At 42.6% G+C, this 6000-nt stretch overlaps 1 protein-coding gene and 1 long non-coding RNA gene across 7 annotated transcripts in view; one reads left to right on the top strand and one right to left on the bottom strand.

The window, feature by feature from the left end:
* The window catches only part of LOC308470704, a 32528-nt gene that overhangs the window by 21755 nt on the left and 4773 nt on the right, over positions 1–6000 (bottom strand). The gene's annotated exons all lie outside the window — the stretch shown is intronic.
* Positions 232–6000, top strand: part of TNRC6C (trinucleotide repeat containing adaptor 6C) — a 394661-nt gene continuing 388892 nt past the window's right edge. For 2 of the 5 annotated variants that reach the window (XM_080993550.1, XM_080993549.1), the window contains exon 1: positions 239–363. The gene's annotated coding sequence lies outside the window, so the exon portion shown is untranslated. Of the gene's footprint in view, positions 364–6000 lie in introns of all 5 variants that reach the window. The other 3 variants (XM_080993552.1, XM_080993551.1, XM_080993555.1) reach the window with 3 other exon arrangements.

The following is a 6000-nucleotide window of genomic DNA, read 5'->3' as shown; positions in this document are numbered from 1 at the left end:
CCACTGTTTCCTTTAAATCCAAAATGGCTGGCCACGTTCCCCATGCCTTCCCACCTTTCACTCCCCCTGCCCCATTTTCTTTCCTTCCCCTCTGTTCCTGATTTCTTTCCCCCTCTCTTGTCCTCCCTGTTCAAGGATCTCTCTGTTTAAAACGTCATAGGTCTTGAGCTTGAATGCAAAGGCTGTTTTCTGTCAGTCCGGCACACCATCCCTGCAAGATGCCATCTCGCTCGCATTCTTCCCAACAACGCTAGACAGGACTGAGGAATCTGAAAGGCATTATTGGTGCTCCAGCAGCTTTGACGCGCCTTGTGCACTTGACTCGCTCGATTTGCATATGCAGTGCAGCCATACTTAATGAGTGTGAGTAATTATGCCAATCAGACTTTCGGGTTGTGTGCGCGCGGGTCTTTTATTAAAAAAAATATTATTATTATTATTATTATTTCCCCCCTTTCCCCTCCTCTTTCCACCCCCACCAAGAAGCCTTTGCCATTAAAACTTAGCTACCTCTTTTGGCGCAGGGTAGGGGAGCAATGGGGGGAGGGAGGGGAAAAGGGGGTCAGTTGGCACAGCAACTGTTGTTAAGGGAGAAGAGAAGCAGCTGCCAGCCTGCATAGCAAATACGTAAGACTTGGCACCACGCCAGCTTCCTTGAGGGTTTCAGAGGGATGGTATGTTGGAGGGTAAGACTAGCTAATTAATCTTCCGGCAGGGAACAATGTAATATCAGACAATTACAAAGACAGAATGAAATTACAATGGTGGGAAGGCTGGCATACGAATTTCTCATCAAGTTCCCTTCTTCGGCTTCTCTCTTATAGATTTTTTTTTTTTTTAAATAGGTGAAGACGGGCAGTGTGAGAGAGCAGACTGGCGGGGGTGGGGGGAGGGAATCCCAGCCACATGCGCAGGTGGTTATTTTGTTTTCTCGGAATTGAATTACATCCACTGGAAACTGTTGTGTGTGTGTGTTTTTGAGGCTGCAGCAAGGAAACCATGGGAATGATTGGGAAATAAAAGAATGAGATGAAACGGCTCCTTTCTAACAAGGGCTTTCTCAAGTGCAGCACTTCAAGGAAGCAGGCAGCTGCCCATCTCCAATGCCACCCGGGCCACTGGAATCTTGTGGTGGCATTGTGATGCAAGATGATGCAGTCAAAATTTTTATTAGGTTGTGAAGGGGCACTGACTGGTCTGATGGGGCAATGCCCAATTCCACCTTCAAAGTTTGAGTAGCAAAGTCCTGAAAGTTCATATCACTTCTGCACAATTGAGATCAGGGGGTTGGGAAAACACCTAGACCTCATTCCATCCATTGCACCTTATTTGCCTTTATCTGCTATTGGGACAGTCGGTAAATATAAAATGCATAAGGATCCTGCTAAAAGGCCTTCTTCTCCCGGGTAATAGGGGAACCAATGGGAAACTGTCTCCTCTTGATAAGCTTCATACAATTTGCAAGTTGGGGGGGGGGTCACTGCTGCCTCTTCCTACTTTTTCAGTCTTTTCTGAGCTTTATACAGTCAGGCTATTCAGTTGTCCAACAAGCTTTCATGCCTAGGGCAAAACTTGAAAGGGGGGAACAGGGTTCTAAAAGGGTGATTAAAATGCAAACAATCCTAACTCACGTTTGAAAAGAAACATGAATGGCCCTGACAAATGTAGCATATGATAGTGGGGCTGAGCCAGGCAGAAATTGAAAACAAGTCTCTTTGAAATTAAAGATGGGGGTGGTTTGTTCATTCTTCCTGTCTAGTCACAAACCCATGCCTCTACCAATAATCACTCAGATTGTTCAATAAGTCTTGTGAGTCCTCAATACAAGTTCCCCTCTTTGCCTCCCCCACTCAACTGCAAATTGTTATTTTTTATTTTGCTTCTGTGATGTGACAAATGGGCCTGCTCAGAAGACTGACATCTGTCAAGCAGCAGATTTGCAAAATTCCTTCTCAGAAGGCTTTTTGAACTTCATGGTCAGCAGGATATAATGGCCAGGATTCAAAGGACTACCTTAGGTATTGGGCGTACTCAATGGGAGTTGTGTGTTGCCATGCCCTATCACAAGCTGCTTTTGACAGTCCCTTCGGCTTCCAAATTGATTTGCCAAATCCCAATCTGTGTTGCAGAAGTAGCTGGCTAGGTTTTGGGAACCTAGTCCATATGCATGTTTTCCTTCAAAATGTGAGGGCTGTCTATTTTAAATAACTTTTAAATAACTTTAGGTGATAGAGAGGATCAAGGAAGATTCCACTCATCATGAATATTAGAGAGTCTTAAGTCTGCAACTGGCCTTTAAAGTGGGAACTGCACAGCCAGGTTTCTGCATAAGTTTTCAGAAGTCCATTTCTCTCTTGAGAAAATTGGTAAAATGTTTTATCCACTCTACACAAATGGCAAATGTTTTATCTACTCTCTGTCTCCTTACACAGACAGATTTTGACTTGAGAAACCTTTCTTGACTTCCTGGGTAAAGAATGAAAAACTTTTTCAAGTCAGATCAATGTCCCACTTACTTTCCTTTCTTCTGACTAACATGGGGCAGCTCCTGATGCTTTGGAAAAAGTTTACGAACAGCATAAGAACAGAAGAAGAAACCTGCTGGATTAGACCAGACCCCTGTCTGTTCCAGTATTCTGTTCTGTTCCAGCAACAGGAATTCAGATAGTACTATGCTTGCATTATATCCGCCCCCTCTTCTGCTCCTTGTGCTGCTCTCTATCTATTCTGGTGGTTCCCACAATTTCTCGGAGCAATGTCATGGGACATATATGGGGGTAGGATAAGGAGGAATTCCCATTGTAGCAGGAATGCTTGCACTGACTTCTGCCAACACAGCAGGTTGGTTGAATACGGCCCATACTGTCTCAGAAAATGGAGGTCATATATAGCATCATGACTAATAGTCAGACAGCCTTATTCTCCATGAATTTGTCTAATTCCCCTTTAAAGTTCTCTACATTGGCAGCCACCACTACATCCTGTGGTACCAAATTCCATAGATTAGTTATGTGTTGTATGAAGAAGTACTTCCTTTTTTTTTCTGTCCTGAATCTTCCACCATTCAGCCTCATTGAATGACACTGGGTTCTAGCATAAAATGCTAATTCGATACACATTTCCAAGAATCAGCATCCTGGTACTTAGGGACCTCTGCACCAGCTGAAATCATATGCTGATAATCTTAAAGCCAAGTGAATAATGTAAATATTTGACCAATATCCATTTTTTTCTGATTTCTCTCTCTTTAAAACTCTGATTTCAAATCCCCACAACTTCATTTATTCAGATTTTCTTTTATCAGTATAATAGACATTGGTAAAAGAAGCCTTATGATTCCCACCTTCACATCACCAGAATTTGTGTGTGTGTGTGTGTGTGTGTGTGTGTGTGTGTTCTCCAGACTATTTGGATGAACTGTATTTAAATCAACATTACAACTGGTGGGGGAAAATGCCTATAAAGCAATATGGAAAAGAGTGCATGAAATATATGGGATACCCAGTCTCAAAGCAACTCAGCTGAGGATCTTGAAAGACCCATTTTCCTGTATTAAGTGGTTCTTGGTGGCTGAGAGTCACTAGAAAGGGCCGGCAAACAATACACAGAAGACATGGGATTCTACTTAGCTTAAAGCAAAAGTTGTACAACTATTTCATCCCAAAAAGACTGAAAATTTAGCTGCAGCTGAAGAATTATTTTTTTTGAATACACATCAAGAAGTATATGAAACAAATTATGATTGCAGTCATACTGAAATAAAAGAAAAACATGGTGTAAACAAAGGTATACCTGAAGAACAGACATCTGTAGATTTGTGTTGAGACAGAAACACGAAGGATTGCAAACACACCTTTCCAATACTCAGACCAAAAGATGCAGCACAAATCTGGTAGCATGAGGCATTCCATCTCTGAACACTATGTAAAAGGAAAACCTCTAATTCCAATAATACACCACAGTAGCATCCCTCTGATGCTCCAGAAGGAACAAAACCACTATAAAACCTCTCATGCACTGCCTGAATGTTGCTGATGCAACACCTCCTTCAGCCCAGTTCCTAGATGTGGAGTGCTACTTCCGACTCCTTAGCTGGACAGCTCCCCTGCTGATTCAGCAACCTTGCAGGACGTACTATTCCTTCGCCTTGCTGGACAGCTCCCTGACCTCCTCACTAGTAAGAAGGCAAATTTCAACCTAAACAGCTCAGCCTTTCTGGGACCTGGACTCTTTACACATGTCAAAAGACTGCAACTCAACTGGGCAACTCATCATTCATCAATGGACTAAAGTCAGATGGCTGAAAACAGATACATATATAAGCAAAATGATATTAAATAGAGGAAACGACAAAAGTCCCTACCGCTGAAATGAGGATTCATGAATTCTTTAACATATACAACTGTCCTTTCCCCCCCACAAGTCTTTCTTAGCAATCAGCAGAGGCAGAAAGTACCTTTAACACTCATGCTATGTTTCTGGAGATTCTACATGAAGCCCCTCACTAACGCTTGATGAAGGCTTAGCATAAGTGAGTTCACAGACACATGTTTATCACTGGATGACTGCAATATCAATCAATATCAATGGAGGTCTTCCACGTGTGAAACAGTCATCACTACAAACCACTTTCATATCGCCTGAAATCAGTTCAAATGTCTGAACACAGAGGCAGTTCATGCTTCCAAGTGAAAGTAATCAAAGGATAGAGCACAGAGTTGTCCAACCATGGGGCCTATGAAGAGTTTGGATTTGATATCCTGCTTTATCACTACCCGAAGGAGTCTCAAAGTGGCTAACATTCTCCTTTCCCTTCCTCCCCCACAACAAACACTTTGTGAGGTGAGTGGGGCTGAGAGACTTCAAAGAAGTGTGACTAGCCCAAGGTCACCCAGCAGCTGCATGTGGAGGAGCAGAGACGCGAACCCGGTTCCCCAGATTATGAGTCTACCGCTCTTAACCACTACACCACACTGATTGCTGAGCTTCATTAGGACAAGAAGGAATTCAAGGGCAGGTGAAGACAGGGTCCTGGATGCCGGTGAAATGGGCTCAAGAAAATGCATGGTTCTTAAAAAGTTACTTCCTGAATACAGCATCAAATCCTGATATAGACACTGATAGCTTTAAGATTTCTTCTCTACATTTGTCAATGGCAAAGACAGATCCTGTCTTGATGAAAACATGCAGGAACTTCCTCAAGCTTAACTTGTTCATAAAAATGCGTAATATAACTATGCTTTTGCCAGTTGCTTACTGTGTTATTACTACCACTGGAATTAGTATTTACTTCATACTAATGCAATGGTAATGGTTTGCTAGATAAATGGCCCATGCTTAGACTGCTTACATACCAAGTTAGATGAAACAGGACAAAGGTGAATGGAGAGAATGGGGAATAGCAAGAACAGAAAAACACATTGCAGTCTCAAGAAATGAGGCAAAGGCCTAACAAACCACCCAAATAATCCAATCCAAAAAGGAAACTTCTTTTAGAATCACATTCACAGCTCTCTAACCCAGGTGACCAATCAAAGACTACCCAGGTAGTTTGAAGTGAATACAGATGCAGCCTGGTTCCAAAGAACTATTTAACTATCTCCACAGACCCAAGTTAGACTAGGATTTGTTTTTCTCAAATAACAGTCCACCATTGCCTCGTGGCAAACAATAGTTCCAATATCTAGAAAATCTGGATTAGCTTTCTTGATGGCAGAAATTTTGGATCTGTTGTCAACTGCCCAGTGCCCTACCTCTCAAAGTTGAGCTGCTACCCCATATGAAGAGGCCTGGTTTCAACTTACATGGCCATATTCTCACCACAAAATGACTTCAGGACAGGTGATATGTGGTGGAAACTTGCATGATTTTAAACTTGGTACAAAGTGGCACAGTGCTGGGAATGCATCATCCATACATCTATGTTGGTGACAAGGGTGGGATGGGGTGGGGTGAATAATTGGTGCAGCTCTTGGGTCAGGCATTGTCCACTCCAAACTC

This window comes from Podarcis pityusensis, assembly GCF_964106645.2.
Source record: "Podarcis pityusensis genome assembly, chromosome: 2".
Lineage (NCBI taxonomy): Eukaryota > Metazoa > Chordata > Lepidosauria > Squamata > Lacertidae > Podarcis > Podarcis pityusensis.
The sequence above is the reverse complement of the archived record's forward strand: the minus strand, read 5'-3'. Positions and strand labels throughout refer to the sequence as shown.